The 23,690-nt window shown below is 42.6% G+C and overlaps 1 protein-coding gene across 1 annotated transcript in view; it reads right to left on the reverse strand.

The window, feature by feature from the left end:
* Nucleotides 1-22,531, reverse strand: part of LOC112119888 (1-acyl-sn-glycerol-3-phosphate acyltransferase gamma) — a 128,322-nt gene extending 105,791 nt beyond the window's left edge. Inside the window, exon 1 of the mRNA XM_024218775.3 lies at nt 22,174-22,531. The gene's annotated coding sequence lies outside the window, so the exon portion shown is untranslated. The remainder of the gene's footprint in view (nt 1-22,173) is intronic.
* Nucleotides 22,532-23,690: the final 1,159 nt, after the last annotated feature.

Raw genomic sequence — 23,690 nt, forward strand, 5'->3', positions numbered from 1 at the left:
CGGCGGGCGCGGCAGCAGAGCCGGGGCTGGGACCGGCTGCCCGGGCTGCGGGGGACCCGGGCGAGCCCCAGGCGGGCAGCGGGGCTCCCCGGAGAAGTTGAGGGGCCGGCGCCGTGCGGAGCCCCGAGCCCAGCGGCGGGCGCGGCAGCAGAGCCGGGGCTGGGACCGGCTGCCCGGGCTGCGGGGGACCCGGGCGAGCCCCAGGCGGGCAGCGGGGCTCCCCGGAGAAGTTGAGGGGCCGGCGCCGTGCGGACAGTCACCGCTTCCAATGTCGACGCTTTCCCTGTAGGTGTGGACTCACAAAGTCGAATTACTGTCCTTAGTGTGGACAAACAAGTTCGACTTTGCAATATCGATTCCACATATTCGATTTAAGTGAAATCGAAATACCCTTCTAGTGTAGACATACCCTAAGTTTACAACATTACAAGCTTTCACAGGAGACCTTAATCAACATATATTTAGAGCAAAATAGACGAATTGATTGCATACTAAGCTAACTGTTTATTTTGGGGGGGTTAACTATTCTGTTCTCTCCTTGGGGTGTCTGGACACCAAACTCCTCTCTCCTTCCTTCTTCTCTGCAACAGTCTCTACTCTCCCCCAGACGAATACACACACAGCACTTTCCACTCCATAGATTGAGCATTTTCCTGTCCCTTTTATCCTTACATAGGACACCACAGGGTTAGGGAAAAGCAGCTGACTTGACCAACGCAAGCAGGAATCTTGAAGTCAATAGGGCTTAAGCGTTTAGCCTAAATTGCCGGGAGCATGGAAGCACAGCTATTTTTCACCAGGGAATGAGATAGCAAACTTAGTCCTTAGCCATGTAGGTATATTATTGAGTAACATTTTCAAAGCCTGGAACCCCCTATTTATAGTTTGAGATTTTTGTTTATCGAGTCATATAACATTTATTATGAAATTATTGTACAGATTCCCACCTCCTTTCTAGAGAATGCTTTTTTAAAAAAGTTACTAGGAAATGGTGAGCAGCAAAAACAAAAACCTCACCACATGTATCCATTCATCAATTCCTTCCTCTTTACCAGCATCCTGGATGTATGCTTTTTGTGGCTGCAGAATCATAGAACATAGAACATAAGAACAGCCATACTGGGTCAGACCAAAGGTCCACCTAGCCCAGTGTCCTATCTTCTGACAGTGGCCAATGCCACGTGCCCAAGAGGGAATGAACAGAACAGGCAATCATCAAGTGATCCATCCCGTCGCTCATTCCCAGCTTCTGGCAAACAGAGGATAGGGACAACATCCCTGCTTACTATAACACAATACTTAGCCCCTTCTTTCAATAAATGGACACCCACTACATAAGGGTGGTCAGCCTGCACTACAACACTCATTTTAAGAGTTGTGTTGAAAATGCACACTTCGAAGAATCTACTTTGAGAATTATAGTTATTGTACATTAAGGGCCCAATATTGTAAACACTTATGCATATGCTTAAACACAAGCAGTCCCACTGACTTCAATATGCATACATTTATTGTCACACTGACAATTGACGTATCAATTTAAATGTGATCTTAAAAAAATTATAGCATATTTTTGTGGGAGCCAAGTCACAAAGCACAGTTCATGCATCATACTATTAATACACCTCTACCCCGATATAACGCAGCCCGATATAACATGAATTCGGATATAACACGGTAAAGCAGCGCTCCGGGGGGCGGGGCTGTGCACTCCGGCGGATCAAAGCAAGTTCGATATAACGTGGTTTCACCTATAACGCAATAAGATTTTTTGGCTCCCGAGGACAGTGTTATATTGGGGTAGAGGTGTATATACATTTTATTATGGGCATTGGTTTGGAGAAAATTTTTGTAAAGCACTTTTCAATGATATATAATCATATAAATACATAAACTTTCAGGAGACAATTGAAGTTTTGGAAGTGTCTGCTCAATCTTGAGAAGTTCTAAGACAGGGGTAGGCAACCTATGGCACATGTGCCGAAGGCGGAACACGAGCTGATTTTCAGTGGCATTCACACTGTCCGGGTCCTGACCACCAGTCTGGGGGGCTCTGCATTTTAATTTAATTTTAAATGAAGCTTCTTAAACATTTTAAAAACCTTATTTACTTTACATACAATAATAGTTTAGTTATATATTATAGACTTATAGAAAGAGACCTTCTAAAAATGTTAAAATGTATGACTGGCACGCGAAACCTTAAATTAGAGTGAATAAATGAAGATTCGGCACGCCACTTCTGAAAGGTTGCTGACCCCTGTTCTAAGCCAAAAGGTAGTTTTAAAAAAGTTGTACCTTAGAGCCTTACACATTTGAACCAATACTTAGTCTCTACATCCTTAATTACAAAACAAACAAACATCACACTACTGACCTTAAAATTGGCTCTGCCCACTCTCAGCTACTCAGGGCACATCTATACCGCAATAAAAGACCCACGGCTATCCTAGGTCACCTCACTTGGGCTCCTGGGGATCTGGCTGAGGGGCTAAAAATTGCAGTGTAGTCATTCGGGCTCAGGCCAGAGCCTGGACTTTGAAACCCTGTGAGGGGGGTGGGTTTCTCTGCCCAGACTCCAGCCCAAATGCCTCCACTGCAATTTTTAGCCCCACAGACTGAGCCCCACAAGCCCAAGTCAATTGACATGGTCTCAGATTCACTGCTGCAGATTTTTTATTGCAATGTAGACATACTCTTGGTATGATGAAGGCTGGACTTGCTGCACTCCCAATGTTTTCAGAATGGATAGGGAAGGAGGCTGTTTACCCATTCAAAAAGAATATATTTGTGACTTTTGGGATATTTCGCATTTAAGCCAGTGAATCAAACTGACGAACAACTTGAGTGGGAGAGTTAAACCTCACAGAAGGCTAACAGAACTCAGCAACAGGAAAGCCTAGACTAGTGGATTCCGAGAGAGCTCTAAAACCGCAGGGTGGTCAGAAGTTTCACAGGTACACCTCTCAACATCCCCACAAACTCTTACAAAATAAGATTTATATTTTTATCTGAAAAGCCATTATGGTTTCCAAAAGCCAGACTCTAACATGACAAATCCTATGTTCCAGACTAATCAGAACTGCTCTTATAGTTTGCATTAAAATCCAAATATTAGGTTGTTGGAGGCACAAGATATGTACAACTTGAGGGGTGGAGGGGAAGGTTGTGCCTCACTATGACTTTTACTCTTTTCTCTAAGGCCACCAAGTCTTTTCCCAAAGGCTATGTCCATAGCTCAATCATGATAATTTTATGCACTCTTACTAAGTAGCACTTACTTTTGATAATATAGGACTTGATAAAGTGCTCTATTTTAGATCTCAAAAGGAGAGTAATCCAAGGACTTGTTTCAATCAAAGTATGAAGTCTCCTTTAAATTACTGTTTTCACAGAATGTGTGGCTGTCTTTTACATTAGCTTTTTATTATCTGTAGATTGGCTGGTATGGATTTATGAGATACTTCTCTGTCAATCAAATGGGTCAAACAACTGCATTCCGGCTAAGCTACAGAAAACACAACTTCACTCAAAAAGAAGTGCTACTGTTTCAGTTTCCTTATTTTCACAAAAGCTATTTCATTAAGATGGTCACACAATTTATTCAGTAATCAATATTTCATTAAATAAGTATATCCACCATTTTTAAGAACAAAAACTAGTGTTCACTGACCCCAAATTGATTCAGGACAGAGAAGCTTCCAAGTACCATCAGGGAGCACTAGTTAGTACCAACCTACATTACACTGAACACTTAAGGTGGAGGCAAGCTGGGAAAAGCCATCGCAGACTACATCCAGGAATCAGAAACTTAATTACAGCATGCTGGGATACATCCAAAAATAACCCATCTCAGCAGAAATCAGGCTTGATCAAACCATGAATCATTCAGGGTGATACATTCAGTGACGTATCATCAGATCACCACTGTTCCGAAAATTTGCTACCAGTGAGCCCCAGTGCTGGTTCCATCAGGCATACATGACTGTGCTACTGCTACTACCAAACTATTTTAATCTGGGTGCTCTCCGTCCTACAAAAAAGTTTTCAATTGTTCCAAACACCCCAAATTCTACTGGGGGTCAGAGCTCACCTAACTAAATGGAATGAAGGCAGGTATTGGCCTGTCCAATCAAAGTCTTACTTAAGTAAACTGCTAGAGCTGCCTAAACATTTGGGAACCACTACTTACAACTTAACATTACGTTGTGCAATGCCAACATTTGAACAAGATGATTCTCAATCCTGCGTCTCCACATGTGTCACATACATAATTTACAGTGTAGCTTATGATTCCTTGGAAAACCAACATGTCCTCATTACACTAAAGGGACAGCTACGATATTCCAGTTGCTTGGGAACTTCAGCCAACAGCTTTCCTTCAGGGAACTCATTATAAGGATTTCAACAGTTTCAGCGGGTTGGGGGGGGGAGGGGAGAATGACAATTATGAAAGGACCTGCTGGACAAAGTACAGAGGGAGAACGGTGGTTTGGCAAAAAGCTAAATCTCCTATTCTAGACCAGCAGCAAGGGCTGGATAGCAATAAGTGAAAGGACTGGAGATTCCTTTGAAGGGACATGAGAAGGGGAAGAGGGAAAGAAGGAGAAAAGACAGACAACAAGGTCCAAGCTAGGAGAGATCAGGTGCAAGAACTCAAACTAAGGGCTGTCTACACTATAAATTCTTGCTGGTATGGCTATACCAGCAGAGTCCCTTGGTGTAGGTGCAATTTATGCCAACAGAAGGAGTTTTTCTGTTGGCACAGTAACACGAGCTCCCTGAACAACATTTGCTATGCTGACATAAGCACTCTTCTGCCAGCATAGCTGTGTCTCTAGTGGGGGTTTTACCAACATAACCAGGTCACTAGGGAGAGTGGTTTTTTTCACACCCCGGACCAGTAACAGTTACGCCAACAAACCTTGTAGTGTACACCTGGCCTGAGGCAGGTAAAAAATAATCCCTGAATGAGAGGGGTCACACAGAGCAACTGAACAGGAAAAAATAGCTCTTCCCTAGGATCTAGAAGAGCCCCTTCAGAAGAGACAACTTCCAAGGAACACTGGATAACTTCATAGATGCATCGATTCCAAGGCCAGAAGAGACCATTGTGATCATCTAGTCTGACCTCCTGAATAACAGAAGCCATAGAACCTCCCAAAATAATTCCAAGGCAGCACAGCTTTTAGAAAAATATCCAATCTTGATTTTAAAATTGCCAGTGATGGAGAACACACCACAAAGCTTTGTAAGTTGTTCCAATGGTTAATTACCTTCGCATTCAAAAATATATACCTTATTTACAGTCTGAATTTGTCAAGCTTCAACTTCCAGCCACTGGATCATGTTATACCTTTCTCTGCTAGACTGAGGAGCCCATTCTTAAATATTAGTTCCCCATCTAGGCACTTACAGACTGTAATCAAGTCATCCCTTAACCTTCTCTTTGTTCAGCTAAATATATTGAGCTCCTTGAGCCTCCTGCTATAAGGCATGTTTCTAATCCTTCAGTCATTCTCATGGCTCTTCTCTGAACCCTCTCCAATTTATCACCATCCTTCTTGAATTGTGGGCACCAGAACTGGATACAGTATTCCAGCAGTGGTTGCACCAGTGTCAAATACAGAGGTAAAATAATCTCTCTACTCCTACTCGAGATTCCCCTGTAGATGCATTTTAGGATTATATTAGCTCTTTTGGCCACAGCATCGCACTGGGAGAATAATCATGTTCAGCTGATTATACACCACCACCCCTGATATTTTTCAAAGTCACTGCTTCCCAGGATAGTCTCACCCATCCTGGATGTATGGCCTATATTCCTTGTTCCTAGTTGCATACATTTTGTGATATTAAAATGCACAGTGTTTTCTTGCACTTAGTTTACTAAGTGATCCATATCACTCTGAATCAGTGACTTGTCCTCTTATTTACCACGTCCCCAATTTGTGTCATCTGCAAACTTTATCACTGATAAGTTTATGTTTTCTTCCAGGTCATTGATAAAAATTTTAAATCGTGTAGGGCCAAGAACTGATCCCTGCAGAACCCTACTGGAAACATGCCTGCTCAATGACTATTCCCTATTTATAATTATATTTTCAGACCTATCAGTCAGCCAGCGTTTAATCCATTTAATGTGTCATGTTAATATTATACTGAACTTGTTTTTTTAATCAAAATGTCATGTGGTACCAAGTCAAATGCCTTACAGAAGTCTATGTGTATATTACATCAACCTTCTTGCCTTTATCAACCAAACTTGTAATCGCATCAAAAAAGAAATAAAGTTAGTTTGACAGGATCTATTTTCCATAAACCCATCTTGATTTTCATTAATTACATTACCCCTCTTTTAATTCTTTATTAATAGCTGATACAGAGTTACTGATCTGAGAAAAGGTGAAGGTAATTTTGTTTAATTGTATAAAATTCTCTTCCCACTCTCAAACTCTCTCCCCTTTTAATCCCCAACAAAACATTTCTGGAAGAGAAAAATGGTTACATAGGTGCAATAAAAAAAGTCAGCTGCAAACAAAGAAAAAAAAATGTTCTTAAAAGTATGAAGAATGTATGTACACAGACAAAACCTGTCATTAGTACAATCACTGTGTCTTTTATATTCCACATTATTAAGCCTATGTGCTCGTTACTGTAATTTGGCAATTTATTTAAATCCATACTTGAAGTTGAAGTAAATCTCTAGCTAGACGGGAAGGCGAATAAAAGAGATATATTTTCAGCTTGTGTTGATCTAACAGATAAGCAGAAGTATGTTTGTCTAAGGAGACCATCCCTTGGTAGATGAGATTTATGGACTAAATCACCTTATAGAAACTCTCAGTAGAAACCCCATGAAAGGTTAGAACTTGTAGCTACACAGCTGCAGAGGGAAAGATACAATCTGGTAACAAGTGAGGCACCACCACACTGAATATTTGATTAGCGTGGCAACATAATTATGCTAAAGTTTAAATGTGCAACAGTTGCTACTACCTTGTGGCTTTGTAGGGCCCCTCTACTATGGAACATAAGAATTGTCATTTTGGATCAGACCCAACAGCCATCTAGTCTAGAAACCTGTTTCTGGCAGTGGACAGCACCATATGTCTCAATGCAAAAATCCAACAGTAGGCAGATATGATATAATCTGCCCTCATGAAGGTCTCATCCTAATCCTTGTTAGAGATCGGCTTACGGTTTTTATCCCTTCCAAAATTCTTTGTTTGTATTAACTGTTATAATTCTAGATATTCTTGTTAGCCGTATCAATATATAAGAATATGCCATATTGTGGGACCCAGTTGCTATGTGGTAGTGTTCAAGGTGGTTTTGTCTTGCCAATCTATGTTTTAACTATGTTCTGGAATCAAGGTAAAACCCCGTAAAAGTGGGTTCCACAGCATACATTTCTCTACTGACTTAAGAATTTACAGTTCATTAAGTAAAAGTGCAACAGTAAGAATAGTCCTAATTACACGTAGGCTTTTTCTACACAGTGCATTATTTTGCACCAGTGGGGTGTTAAATTGTAGTGTGTTGCACACTAACTGGCCTGTGTGGACCCTGCTAGCGTACACTAAAAGTTCCCTCGTGTGCGCTAATGTAGTCACCTTTCAAACTTTTAGTGCATGCCAGGAGGGTCTACACAGGCCAGTTAGTGTGCAACACACTACAATTTACAACCCTCTAGTGTGGATTAATGCACCATGTAGATAAGCACAAAGTCAAATAATGCAATAATAGAAGCTCTCTGGCAGGAACATGAGTAGGTCAAAGATATGGAAAGATCTTGGAGTGTGGAGAAGAACTGAAAGGTATGGTCTTAAGGTGCCAGTTTGTAAGGACTCAAATCACACCTCCTTTACTTTATTTTGGTGAACACTTACATGAGTAGTCCCACTGAACTCCGTGAAACAACTTGAAATAAGGGTTGTACAATCTAACCCTAAATATTTTGAGGTAAACAAACATATCACAATCACAAGTGAACAACCAGCAAAAACAAATGGGGTGGGGATGAGCTAAAGTGTACACACTCATTATTGAATCTGGATGTTTTGATATGCCCTGAGAAACTGAAAATGGTTTAGAAACATTCGGATTTTGCCAGTTTGCCAAGGATTTCCAATGGACCAAGTTGCATACTTCAGTACCAAAGCAAGGAGCCTACTAACCTATTAAAAGGGGACAACATCTGACTATTAGGCCTAAATTACACCTACTATGACAATGATGTGATTCATGCGTGTGCACATGAACATCATGCCATCACTCTACACTTTGGAGCAGGCACAAATAGAAAGACACAAAAATCTTGCATGTGTGTGCTTAAGTCAGCAAGATCCCAGGCGTCTTGTTCTGCTTTAAACCTGGCCTAGTCACAAAAATAGAACAGGCACATAATGTGCATACTTGCAAAGAAATGTAGAGCCATGGACTGGTCATTGTAGGTTGCCCAATAAAAAGAAAGCACATGTTCATAATACTGTAGCACTCAATTCTTCAGGGTCAGAAGAAAGCTTACAAAAATATATGTAATATTCTTAAGCTCCTTCATTTTCAGTTTAAACTGATTTTTAACTGAAAAATTCCCAGGTTTTATAAAAAGTATTACTCACTTTTTTCCAATTTTCACCCTACTTTTGTATCATTATCAATGATACAAATCAGTATCAAATATATAAAAAAAAAACTTATTTTATTAGGAAGATACAATACATTGCATGAGATATATGTATTACGATAATACATTTGTCTGTGTGTATATGCAAAACTGCCTGTCGAAGTAAGGCTATGTATTAGTCTACAAGATATAACACAATGAAGAAACAGGCACATGCACAAGCTCTGAAGTGCGTACGGATCTGAACATACCGATGTATCTCACGCCCATCACATACACATTTCGAGCTGTTAGCAGATAATGGCTAAGGCTACGATTTAGTCATGGGTATTTTTAGTAAAAATCATAGTAAAAGTCATGGACAGGTCACAGGCAACAAACAAAAATTCAAGGCCCTGTGAGCTGTCTATGACTTGTACTATATACCCCTGACTAAATCATCACGTGAGCACTGCTGGAGGCCAGCCAGTGTGGCTGGCCCCGGGGTCACCTGAGCAGCTGGCCCTGGAACCAGCTGCTTGGGCGGCCCTGGGGTCAGCCACACTGGCCCCTGCAGAAGTCACTGAGGTCATGGAAAGTCATGGAATCTGTGACTTCTGCGACCTCCGTGACCAACACGGAGCAATAATAATGGTTTATAGATTTAACACACTAAAATGGGAAGAAAACAAAAATCTGTATCAGAGTATGTTTCAGAACACAAGGAAGTATTTGAAAGTTTTAAAAATACAAAAACAGGAGAAAAGGATAAAGTTGAGTGTATGCGCTGCTAATGGTGTGGCCCAAGTATTAAATGTAAATATTTATAGGCTAATAGTTCTAAGTCTACAACAGTATACTGTTTATTCAAATTAAAAGTTTTATTTGGGAATTAGAGATGTATTGTTTTCTTAAACTCAGAGGTAACATTGTGTTTTGAGTTCTGTTTTAGTTCTGCAGCAAAACACGTTGATGAAAGGAATTCAAAGCATTAATCTACTGAATACTTTCCCCCCATCTTTCTGTCCACCAAAATAAACCCCGATATTTATCTAGAAAAATTATTAATAGTTTTTTGCACTGATTTTCACCTGTTTTTGTTGTTGGGGTAATAAACACTGATAAATTCCAGGGAAAAAAATAAATAAAATAAAAATTGAAAATGAAGGGTCCTAAATATTCTTAAGACAAATTTTTAAGGACTTTCAGCTTGACCCTGTCATTTTAAAAGCCAGCAGCACCACCTCTGTCCCACCCCACAAATTTCATACAGTAGAAATTCTCTCTAAACAAATTAAGCTGCATTTGAAATAAAAGACATATGCTTGGAGGCAGCCACATTTTAAAGAGGGCCTTCATATTTACAGTAAACGAAATGTTAGCCAGAATTCCAGACAGTAGATCACTTGCTTGCATCTTGCTTAAAGGTCAGTTTAATGTTAAAACATCATTTAGCTATTTAGGCAAAACTGTATCAGAGTGAAAGATATTTTAAATAATGAAGTTAGTTTTCTGTTTTTTAAACCAACAGTAAAGCCATATGAAAAAACTCACCTCACTCTTGTCATTAGGCTCCCAAACTAATGGTATGGCAAAGGAACGTTCCTCAATTCACAGATATGGCTGTGGTTGTGATGAGCAGGAGGATATGAAATACCAGTTTTAATCAAAGTTTAGTTTCAAAGGCAATGCTAACTGCAGTAAACTGGGGAAACTTTTGACAACCACTCCCCTCTCCCCAGGTCCTTTCTTCCCTTCCTCCTCCAAGCCAGTGCCATATTTCAAAGATTAACCTTCCAGGTGGTTTGTGGTTCCCTTTGGAACCCATCAAGGCTGCTTCTAAACTGGTGTCAGAATGCTTACTACAGTCTATTACAAAGTACTCCTTCCATCCAACCATTGCGAAAGGTTAGGCACACTGCCTTGACTGGGAACAAAGGCTTCAGACACTGATCCACCATATGTTGCATACCAAACAAAGGAAAGAGTGAAAACAATTGACATCATTATGCCCTTGAACAACATTTGAGATTGGCATTTGGAGATATATATATATATATATATATATATATATATATATATATATATATATTTGGGATGAGGGCAGAACGAATTGGAAGAAGCACCTTCATCATCACTTTCAACAACTGAGTAAACAAGAGGATGGGCTGCATACAGCAGCTACTGTATCTCACTGATGAATGCTTGCTGTCTGTCAGACTTTCACTGTGAAATACTTGCAGTAAGAAAGACACTATCATGGATGCCAGATAACCATGACAAGTGTATCCCTGGCAACAAACAAGTAAACTCCATTTTCCCAGTAAGACTGAAGATTCCTTTACGTCCCACAAAGCCATGGAAGTTATTTTCCAAAGTACTGTGCAGATTTACTTTATAAAAAGTGACATTCAGTTAGGATCCACATTTTCTGTAAATAAGGGCCTTTCTTCTTATGTGGCATTTCCATTACGGGACGGGGGCGGAGCGTTCTGCAACCATGGTAGCTCGTTCTGTACAATCCTCTGCTAATCTCTTTGTGGATGAATAATCCTTTTGATCCACCCAGGATACTGCACCTCCATCGTCCATCCAAGATCTTCTTTTTCTGCCTTAGGTTCTTCTGCCATTAAATTTCCCTTTCAGTGCCCATAAGCATACATTGCCTGCACAACCTCTTAATATTTCTTTTCATAAGATCTCTGACTAGTGTTTGCTGCATTCCAATAATCTCCAATAGTTTTTCAATGGTTACTTGGTCTATCCACGATATTTTCAGAATTATTCTACAATACCATGATTTAAAGGACTGTAAGGACTTTTAGAAAACCCAGGCTGAATACAGTTTTTTCATGGGTTTTTTATTTGTTTGTTTTATACTTTTGATGGACAGCTCAGGAGGAGAGAATGAAAAGTTTTAAACATTCTTTGGGAGCAGTGGAAGTCGAACCATCTTTGCAGTGTGCTGTTAATCAGAGAATGAAACAGGCCAGTCTACTTTTCACTGTTAAAACTGAGTGAAGTTGCAATAAAATAAAATAAAAAAGCATACATGGTTTAAAAATAAATTTATGTTTTAATAATCTAAACTTTTAAACAGATGTAAGGTCAATATTGGTTGTAATGCTAGTTATCACAGAAATGTATATATTTCTAACAGTGAATTATTTCCCTCACCCCGGGTACATTTTTCATGATACAAGAATGATTACAGATACACAATTCTAGCACAAATACAGATGCAGACCTCAGAAAATGAATTACAAATAAATATTACTAAAAACAAGACAAGCTATGCAATCAGCTTCTGTTTAGGAAAGTGTGGTCTGAACTCTTCTAGCCAAAATGGCTAGCAAGGACAACATCATGTTCCATTTCCTTTGCCTGCCTCTGAAAACAGATTTAAACTGTTATGCTTGACTAATCAGCTGAAACTACCCTGACTCTATTTCTGTGAAAATTTGGTGTTCAGGAAAGCAAGAGATTAGGTTTGACTGAAGCCAACACACTTAGTGTGCAGGTGTTCTGCAAATACACTACGGAGATGTCACACCCTGTACTACAATTGTGCTTGGCCTCAAACTGAAGCCGCCAATAATGTTGAATTGTGATGATTTTGCATTGTGAGCAAAGTGAGAGTTAGAAAGAGACCAAACTCAGAAGATAAGTTTCCTGAGGTGAAAAAATTGGTACGTCACCTAACGGCATACCATCAATCTCTAGCCTTAGGGTGCCTAGGTGACTTAGAAGCCCAAGTCCCACTGTTAGTCAATAGAATTTATCCTCTAAAGTCATTAGACACTCATATAAGTTGTATTGCTATAACTCTACTGGTATAGTTAAAGTGGTACAACACCAACCCCTCCCTTAAATGCAGATGCAGTAACATTGGTATAAGAGGGCTTATATCAGTACAGCTTATTCTTGTATGGCATGGGAAATGATCTATACTGGTATAAGCACTTTTATAATGATATAACTGCATCCATACTAGGGCTTTTACCAATATAGCTATTTTGATAAAAATCCCCACCCCCTAAACAAAATAATTACATTGGTGAAAGTTTTGAGTGTAGACCAGGCTTCAGGCACTTTTGAAAATCCCACTCTTAACAGCATAGACCATAACAATGCCAATAATTGTTTCTTCATCCATAAAAACAAAGACAATATTTACTACACAGAGTTGTCATAAGGATTATTTAACATCTGTGAAGTGTTTTGAAGAAAAAGAAGAAATGCAAGGTATTTTCATATTCCTGGTTTCTGTGCCATAAAATTTGGAGAGAATTTCACATGAATTATGTACAACATGACGTAAGTGTAACGTGCAATATGGACTGTTTACTGCTTGATATGCAAAACCAAACAAAAGCTTATGTATACTGGACAACATTTATTTTGTGCAGTGTTGTTGTAGCCATGTTGGTTCCAAGATATTAGAGAGCTCTGTATAAGCTTGAAAGCTTGTTTCTCTCACCAACTGAAGTTGGTCCAATAAAACATATTACCTCACCCATCTTGTCTCTCTAACGTTTATTTCAGTCAAAAATGAGAGAGAAAATAAAATTGATTTATTCCTTAAATGTGTGGCAATTTTGATTAAGTAACTAATGGGTGCAGGTGCTGATTCTAGTCTTTCCTTCTTAAGGGAAACACTTACTAGCATTATTTATAGACAAACAAAGACCGCACTTTAAGATGTCAAGGATCCTGACAACATACCACAATTACCAAAAAATATTTCTAGCGCACAAGAGTAATAAAATTTGTATCAAAGCACACTTGCCTTCACTGTAGCAGATAAAAATTGTCATTGTAGAGGAAAAATGCTAGACATATGATAAAGAGGCCAATACTAAACTGCTTTAGGCTAACTGCAAAGTGGCACCTTTTGCAAAACTGTTCAAATGAGTTTAAGAGCTCTTCATGATGTAGAAACCTTGGTCTTTAAATATTTGTATAACATAATCCCGGTGAGTGTTCACCTGCTGTCAGGGAACTCTAGAATTCAACTCTTTCCACTAATTACTTAACACACTCTCCAGCCCACCTCTTCAACTCATAAAATTCTTATGAGAGGAAGGTAATTCTTGCTCCTTTAGCCCCTCTAGAAAGTATGGGCTGTTGTTCCTTTGGACCAATTTCAAATATGGGTAGGTATTTTATTGAGGAATCTCAGGAAACCACAGTGACAATGAAATGTAAGCATTTAGTCTGTACCTGGGTTGGAAACTGGACAAGGTACAGACTCTATTGTAGTGAAAGAGTCATAGGAACTTTAGGCTTCTTTGGGCAGAGACCATGTCTTCTTCTGTTTGGAAAGCATCTAACATTGTGGATGCTACTGCAATACAAATAAATGCAATAATTGCCACAAGTGGCAAGAACACTGGTTTTCAGTCCCATCCAAGAGGCAGCATGAAGACCCTTTTAGCACCACGCCAAGGCATTAATAAGTACTGACTCTGAGGGGGAAGTATGCTCTCCAGCTACTCAATCATCATCTCCACTTCCTGAAACACCTGGATCTTCCCTACCGGTCTCCCTGCAAGAACTAACCAGGCCCAAATTTGGATCAATCACCTTATGAGATCAGACAAGATCATAGAAACAGGTGGTAAGGCTGCAGGCAAAATATACACTTCTCCAATAACAACAATGGAGTAGTCAGACCCAGAGGGCTTGTCTCCACTTACTGGGGGATCAACGTGTGGCGATCAGTCCACCGGGGGACGATTCAGCAGGTCTAAATCGACCGCCGATCACTCTCCCGTTGACTCCAGTACTCCACCGGAACAAGAAGCATAAGGTAAGTCGACAGGAGACTTTCTCCTGTTGACCCAGCACAGTGTAGACACCGCAATAAGTTGACCTAAGATACATTGACTCCAGCTACGTTATTCACGTAGCTGGAGTTGTGTAATTTAGGTCGATTTAGTCCCGTAGTGTATACCTGCCCAGAGAAATGTACATTTTACCTACAGCCTTACCATCTCGATCTGTGATCTTGTTAGATGACCAGTTGATCCAAAATTGGGCCTGGTTAGCGGGGATGGCATGTATCTTAACTTTGTATTTCCTGGTTTTCAGGGGGTTTAAATTACATTACCTTCCGGCCCACCCAAGATCCCAGCTCAGATGGGCAGGGAAAGTGGCCCCCCACCAGATCTCAGCACACACATGGGAGAGGCGAATGTGGGACTGATAGGGTCCCCTCCCCCCCCCCACGATCCATCCCCATGTCCCCCCAGTGTCCCACATGCTTCTCCCACTCCCCCAATTCCCATCCCCTCCCCCTGACCTGAGGCCCCCCCATCCCTCACCACAGCTCCAATCCCCTCTCCCCTATTCCCCCTTAATCCCTCCCATCCCTCCCAGCAAGCATTCACATCTATAATTTTTCTTTTGGAAAACAGTTTGAGCACCTTCTGAATTATCTGCCATGCTCAAACTACACATCCTCAAAATAAAACCTCCCTTGACAGAGGAAGATAATAGCAAAATGCCCATATTTCATGTTCTGCTAAGGGTAGGTTTCAAACTTACAATGCCTGGGAGTAGGTCAGGTTTGCTGGCCAAAGCATATCCCCACGAGCCACTAAGCTCACATGGAAACTCGCTGGCTGAAAACTCATCTTGGCTAGTGTCTGATCTACACCCCAGCATGTAACCCGTCCCTTGCGAGTGACTCCTTTAGCTTGCCAGACCCCAAGGATCCACACGGTTCCCCAGGCGCAGGCCCGTGGCCTTCAAGACTTGCAAACTGGGTCTTTGGGCACCAGCAATCCTTCTCCTTCTCCATGGCTCCCTGAAGCAAGTCCAGTCAAGCCAGACTGCCAGGGAAGGCTTAGTTTTTACTCATTCAAGACACAATGCTCTCAGTAAGTATTTGCACTGACACCAGGCAACCTTTTTAAAAGAAGGTAACAATTTATTAGTCACCTGACAGAGAATCTGAAAATCCTTCAGTTAGCATAGAGAAGCCAAGGGTAAGATGGAGTTCAGACTGGCAAAGATCATGGCTCCCTTCAGCCATGATGCTGTAGCTATCATCTTTGCTTCCTCTCCATTTCTTTGTGCCAGTCCCAGGTCAGAGCCCTGTGTCTCTGAGGGTATGTCTACACTGCCAATAAACACTCGCAGCTGGCCCATGTCAGCTGACTCTGGCTCACAGGGTTTGGGCTGTGGGGCTGTAAAACTGCAATATAGACATTCAAGGCTGGGCTCTAAGGGTATGTCTACACAGCAACTAGACACCCGCGATGGCCGTGCCAGACGACTTGGGATTGCGGGGCTCAGGCTGCAGGGACATTTCATTGCTGTGTAGACTTCCATGCTCAGGCTGGAACCTGGGTTCTAGGACCCTGCCTGCTGCACCAATGCAGCGTTTTAAAGTGTAGACTTGCCCTGAAGCATGCATAGGGACAGAGGAGGGGGTGCAGGGACACATGAGGATGGTGGTCTGGCTGAGTTGGGATGGAAGGGTGGCTGAGTGGGGATGCAGGGACACGTGGGGGCAGGGACAGATGTGCATGACTGAATGAGAGAAGCTAGAGGTCAGCCAGGGTCTGCAGGGAGGGAAGCTCCCTAACAATCCCTCCCCCGCCAAAGAAACCATACTTCTCCTACCCACACCCAACAATCCTCCAGGTTCATTCCCAGGCTCCTTCCCAGCAATTACTTCCCTCTCCCTCAACTCCTCTGTTACCCCAACTCCCCCAAGCCTTTGCACTGCTTCTGAGGGGTGCGGGGAATACATGTCTGTATTGTAATTTAAATGAATTATTACTCAAAGCTCTGAATTAATATGCCTAGTAAGGAATCCATTTGTCAAAAAACATTTCCTGATTCATTTTTGTTGTCTGTATTGTTACAGACATGCTGACTGGTATTTTGAAATAAATTACCAAAATAACTGAAACTGGTGTGATTACATTGTGTTATTTTGGCAAATATAATATGCAGAATTTTGCAGAATCTTAAAATATTGTGCACAGATTTTTTATATTTTTGGCACAGAATTCCCCCAGGAGTAACTGTAGCAATAACAAGAGGAAATCTCCTCCTAATATATCAAAACACCAAAAAGATATTTCATCCATTAGTCTTTGATTATACAATTATTTCTTATATTGAAATAATGTACACTCCATGTGCCTATACATATGTTTATTGTACACATTTTACATCTCACTACTACACTATTCAGTACTAAAAAAGATTTCTTGTTCTCTTGTCTAGTTTTACACACACAAAAGATATACAATGGGACCTGCACTCAGCATATGGCAACATACTAGTGCTATGTTCACTAACTTTTGCCCTGCTCAGAAAAGTTATTGGTAACTTGTTTTCATATAGTTTTTCTCCCATCCCTTCTCACTGTCACAGGATACTTAGCATTACTGCTTATCTGTAATCCTACTCTAAAAATTAAACAAAACAAAAAAAAAAAAAACATGGCCCACAACAAATAAGAGCTTCACAATTTTACAAGTTTCAATAAAATTTTAGTTGGAAGTATTTCCTATACTTATTCTCCAGATCAGGAAATGTTCTTACATCTGGTGAATGAATGCGTCTTCAGCTGCATTGAAATAAAACTGAATAGGGTAATCACAGACACAGACGTTGTTGTAATTTTGGCCTCTTGAAGCAACTGCACTGGTAAAATTGAGTTTTCCCTTAAAATGCCAAGTGGATTCTTGCTTCCAATAACAAATAAAAGATTCTACCTCCCACCCCACCCTAACCTCCTTAGTTTTTCTATAATATCTGTGTACTGTACCCTGTTCTGTGGAGATAAGACAAGAAGAACTAGTTCTCTCCATACTCATCCTTTAGGTACTCAAACATTTAAGTACTTTTTTTGTTTTTAATAATCACACGCACACAAATTTAGTGCAAAGTCTTAACATTAAATTTCTTGAGGGGTAAGAGTAGGCAGGGAGAATGACTGTTGGAAGCATGTCACTACAGACGGTGGGGAAAAAATCTTAGATATGATGAAATTGAAGATTCCGCTGCTTCCAGCGATTTTTTAGGGTTCTTCACCTAGCTATTTAAAGCAGGAAGAATAGCCAGAGGGCCAACCTTTCTCACCAATGAACCAATGGCTTCAAGTGTTGACAGTCAGCAAGTCTTTGGGTACGTCTTCACTTACATCCGGGTCCGGATGTAAGCAATCGGTTTTCTGAGTTCAATTTATCGCGTCTGGTTAAGACGCGATAAATCGATCCCGGATCGATCCCGGAAGTGCTCGCCGTCGACGCTGGTACTCCAGCTCGGCGAGCGGAGTACGCAGCATCGACGGGGGAGCCTTCCTGCCGCGTCTGGACTGCGGTAAGTTCGGACTAAGGTACTTCGAATTCAGCTACGTTATTAACGTAGCTGAATTTGCGTACCTTAGTCCGAAGTGGGGGGGGTTAGTGTAGACCAGGCCTTAAAAAAAAAAAAAAAAACCTCTACATTAAATGTGCAGGAAAGTAAGACTGGCAACATAGATACTTTTAAAAGATGAGAAGAAACATCTAGTGCTCAAGTTTGTCAGTTTTTGACTGAAAAAACTAAGATGATGAGAAATAAGCAATGAAGAGCACCATTGTGTTGATGTTTTAATAAGCAAGGGGACAAGGAAAAGAAAACTAAATACAACTTTTTAAGAAAAACTGTAGCATGATGCTTCCACCAATATTAGTAATTCAGTGATAAATACACCATAGTTAACAGGAATACCTTATTTACACTTTTCCCCTGAAGAGTAAAGTTCCTAATCCAACAACTCAGTAATAGTTTCATAAATAAGCAAAACATCTATTAGGACTTCAAAACAAAGAGTCTTTCTGCAGATGGAAACCAAAAGAAAAAATAAAACTAATAGTGGAATGTGCAGCAAACAGTTTCATTTTGTAAAACAACTATGACAGAGGGCAATAGCTTTATCATTCTATGATTGGAAAAAAAGAACATTAACACTTTTAACTGGAAAGAGTTCCATATAGATAGAATTTTGTTCTGTTTGCTGAAACATCTGTTTGAGAAGATTAAGAATTAGGCTCTATGGAAACTGAAATTCCTTATATTTCAGTTCAAGATAACTTCAGTGACCACAGTCAGGGAAACTTCATTGATAAAACCAACTCTAATCTCAAATTTGGCCAGAAAGCAACTCAAAGCTCTAGGTGCTAACCACACAAAGTTGTTATAAACGGTGCTGCAAGACTGATTGTGTTCAGATAAGACAATCCAACTGGTTTCCCTCTGCTATACATGTTAGATTCAAGCTACAGTTAGAGGCCAGTAGTTTGTATCTCTCCAATATGCCAAAGCCATTTATATGGGAGAGAAGAATTAAGATGAGAAATTAGTAAAGTAGGAAGCATAACATGACATGGTGCCATTTTAGACCAGGTGGATGAAGTTTTTTAACTCAATTTCATTAGTCAGCTTTTTTATTTTTTTTTAATGCAAGTAATGTTTACCGTAAAAGTTTAGTAACACCAAATATATAGGGTAGGGAGGCAGATATGGGTCTAAAAATCAAGGAGCCAAGAAACATGATGCTTTGATTGTTTTCCTGTAACTAAAAGGTAAATTTATCACTGTTTTTCAAAGCCAGAACAGTTAAGTTGGACAACTTTTGAATGCAAGACTGTCTATACTACAGAAAGTGCAGTGACTCACATCTGCTGTTAAAAGCATTTGTCCGACTAGTGTGGATTCTGCTGAGTTCAACAGGTGCAGCAAAGCATACCAGACACTTGACAGATTGAGAAGGGGCAACTGCATTTAACACCCAGTGTCAATCAGCAGTTTCTGTAGTGTAGACACAGCCCAAGAATCTGCATGAAAGTTTTATCTGTTCCAGTGTAAGTGGAATCAATGCATACAAACCTAATTGTAAGTTTAATCAGTTAGTCACAATAGAATCTAGCAAAAAGAAATTGTTATAGTACAGACAAAAGTAAAACAAAAATTCCAAATGTAACACTTCACATCAAAAGAAATGCTGTTAAGACAGGCCAAATGTTCACCACTTTACTATTAAGAACTCAGATTCAGAACAGCAATTCACCTGTTGTCAAATATTTGTGATTCTGGACCCTGAACTGTTAGCTCTAGAGTGGAAGAAAGGGTGAAAGATCAGTTAAGTTTACATTAGACTTGAAAATATGTTTGCTGAAATCATGAGCAGTTTATTAGCAGTCAGAAGGGAGACCAATTATCAACAGTGTTGTAACACTTCCTCACTTTCCCCTACTACTACACCCCTTCCCCTGAAAAGAGAGAGGAAACAAAGATCCAAGGAGAGATGGTGGCCTCAAGAACAAAAGTAGTGCTAATGGAAAATGAGGTGTCAAACTGGCCAGTATGCTAAGGGCTTGTCTTCACTTACAGCGCTACAGCGCGCAGCTGTACATTGTGCACTGTACAGTGGTGCAGCTGCGCTGCTGTAGCACTGTATACGAAGATGCTATTATGCCGACGAGAGTTTCTCCCGTTGGCATAGTTAATCCCACCTCCCCGAGAGGTGGTAGGTATGTTAGCAGAAGCTCTCCTGTCAACACAGCGCTGTCTGCACGGGGATTAGATTGGTATAACTATATTACTCAGGGGTGTGGATTTTTCATACCCCTGAGCAATGTAGATATACTGATATAGGTCTGCAGTATAGACCTGGCCTAACACATGCACTGACAAAAGTTTCAATATAAACACAGTTCCAAGAAAAAGTGACACTGAAAGTTATGAAAGAATTATTACTACTGATCTGGGTGCCTATACATTAAATTAACATTTTATTAAACCCATCACCATCCTCCTAAGAGAATCCATGGCACAGCAATATTATAGTTGGTTTAGGCTGTCAAATCCTCAGGGTTTTCTCTTCTCCATTTTGTAGTTACATGCTGTCTGCTCATGTACAGTGGAGCCATTCAGAAGTAGGCTTCTTATTTATTTTTAAACCATTCTTTCATCGTTTTCTGCACATGCTTCTTCATCTTAACAGAGGCAGGGCAGATTTCAGCGAGAAAAGGACAAGTGACATATTTTTTGCTTTTCAATAATAAGAAACAAAAAATCCTTATCCCAATTCATTGCACTAGTGATGAGGGGGGTAGAGTCTTAATTTTATTGTGTACAATATTTACTGCCAAGGGCTAATGAGGCCAGCTTATGCAAAGCACTCAGATTCTTTTATGTAAGATGCTATTAATGTAGCATTTTGCATTTCTATATTTTCTTCTTTATAGGACCTTCCAAATGTCCACATACAATTTGATCAACTGATACAGCTGGACACGTCAGATACTTAGTTTAGCTTGACACGCTCAGGGAGTATATCCCCTCCCTTCCGCTCCCTGCCTCTCCTCTCCTATTTGCTTCCATGGGTCAGACACACAGGGCTTTTCAGACACTTATACAAACACAAACAAAAGCAACATCCCACAGCACAGCCCTTCTAATGCAGTGATTCTGCCTGCGCACGGCACACACACCCCTTAGCGAAATCCCAACTGAAATCAAGGGACCAGGCCTTCATAGGGTGACCAGATGTCCCGATTCTATAGGGACAGTATTGATTGGGGGGCTTTGTCTCATATAGGCCTGTATTACCCCTCCCCCATCCTGATTTCTCACACTTGCTATCTGGTCACCCTGGGCCTCCCCCAGCCACACTGACAAGGAGCTGAAAACGGAAGAGCTGAAGGGAGACAAGGCTCTTGCGGCCGCTAATGGTCCCCGCTCTCCTGCTACAGCGCTGACCTTTCACACACACATCACAGCCCGCGGCTGCAGGGCAGGGGCTGAGCCTCAACCCACCGCCAGCGAAGTCCGCGGGGAGGAAGCGGCCGCCTGGGGTCCCAGGCTGGGCAGAGCCGCCCTCCCCGGGGCAGCTCCTCCTCTCCCTGCAGCGCCAGGGAGGGGGACGGGGGCAGCGCCAGGGGGCAATGCCCGGCAGCGGGGTGAGAAGAGAAAGGAGAGCGGCAGCTCTGCGGGAGCTGCTAGAGACGGGAGCTGCTGCAGCCGCCGCTGAGCCCAGCCCCGCGCCATGTGCATCCCGGGCGCACACACCGGGAAAACTGTCAAGATGTCAACTTCCAGGGGAAGTGAACGCCCCCCCCCCGGGGGGGTGAAAATTCCCACCCATCCCCAGCAGCAATGGGGGTAGCAGCGGGGCCGGGCGGGAGCTGGGGCCCGGGAGCAGCTGTCTCAGTGCGGTGCGCTGGGGAGAGCGAAAGGAGCTAGGATGCTATGGTGAAAGACGCCCACTGAGCGGGGCCGCAGGGAGAGGGCAGGAGGAGATAAGGGCGCACCAAGGAGACAGCGGCTTGGGGAAGGGGTGGATGGCAAGAGGGCGCTAGGGAAGGGCTGCAGCGAGGAGCGGGGGGCTGGAGGAGGAGCTCCCCGGGGAAGGGCTGCGCTCGGCAGACGCGCACACGACACCGGCCAAGAGGCAGCCCCAGCCAAGGCCACAGCGGTGCACCGCACAGACAGCAGCAATGCCCCGACCCCCCTCCTCCCCTGCACCAACCCCCTTCAGCCAGAGCCGCACAAACCTGCCGCCGCCGCCTCCGGATTAGCTGGAGCTGCTCCTGCCCGGCTCGGCTCCAGCTCCCTGGCCGCCGCCACCTCCAGCAGCGACTGCCCTGCTCAGAGCTTGCCCTGGGTGCTGGCACCGCCGCTGCTCCCCGGGGGGCGAGGCGGGGCGGGGGTAGGATCGGGGCGGCTGGCTGGGTCCCTGCGAGTCTCTTTCATTGAGTGCGGCAGATGCTGCCGTCTCCGCTGCTCCTCTCCCAGCAGCCGCTACTTCCTGTGCAACGATGGTTCAGTTCCTCCCGGGCCGCTGGGGGCAGGAGAGCTGGGCTCTGGGGGGAGGTCGGGGCCGGTGTGGGGCTCTAGCTCTTGCCCTAGCCCAGCAATGCAACCCTGCTGCTGCTACCGCCCAGCCCTGGCCTCCCTCTCCCACCTGGAGCACGGAGAAGCCGCCTCTCTCCCTCCCCAGCCTCACGGCCCTCCTGCAGCCTGCCCGCCCCGCCTTCGGCCTCACGCGTCTGTCCTGGAGCTGGAGAGCTGCAGGAGCCCGGCTGCTTCACCCCAGCGTCACCCCCCCCCCCCCAGGGTGAAGGGGACACAGTTGCAGACCCGCTGGCTGGCTGGGAAACTCGCAGCGGGACGGGTTTGCAGCAGTATGCATTAAATTCCCTGCCTCTGGGGCTGAATGAGTGTGATTGATTTACTCTCCTAATTTTTCCAGGTCTCATTCATTCACCTCCGTCGCAGGGTGTGGCAGCCCCAGGCATGGGTCCAGTAGCAGCTGTACCTCTCTGCAATGCTTTATTTGTAATGAAAGAGGTGCTGGGGCTCAATCAGTTTTTTTTACTTTCATAACTGACAGGGCAAGCCCAGAGGTGCCGGGTTTCTAGGACTATGAACTGCCAAGCCTAGAGGTGCTGGAGCTCAGCCCTGGCACAAATTAAGCACTGTCTCTCTAATATTCCTCATTAAGAAAGAAATCGTTTTAGACTCACCTCAGTCACCCACGCAAACCTGGTGTCTGCTCATGTTTTATTGTGAGGTTGGGGGTTTTTTGCCTCTCTAATAACCAAGTTGAAAATAAAATGATGTATTTTAATATATATCTATAGCCCATATCATTCAAAGTGACCAGCTGTTTTCCTTTGATTGTGTCCCACATTCTATTTGCTGCGTTGTTCTAAACCTGTTGGCCCCAAGGTATTAAAGGGACAGGGGCGGGGGGATGAGGACGAACTTAGGCCTGGTCTACACTAGGAGGTTATGTCGAATTTAGCAGCGTTAAATCGAATTAACCCTGCACCCGTCCACACAACAAAGCTATTTAGTTCGACATAGAGGTCTCTTAAATTCTGTACTCCTCCCCAACGAGGGGAGTAGCGCTAAATTCGACATGGCCATGTCGAATTAGGGTAGGTGTGGATGGAAATCGACGCTAATAGCTCCGGGAGTTATCCCACAGTGCACCACTCTGTTGACGCTCTGACAGCAGTCCGAGCTCAGATGCTCTGACCAGCCACACAGGAAAAGCCCCGGGAAA

This window comes from Terrapene carolina, unplaced genomic scaffold (genome assembly GCF_002925995.2).
Source record: "Terrapene carolina triunguis isolate 2854851 unplaced genomic scaffold, T_m_triunguis-2.0 Scaffold26, whole genome shotgun sequence".
NCBI lineage: Eukaryota > Metazoa > Chordata > Testudines > Emydidae > Terrapene > Terrapene triunguis.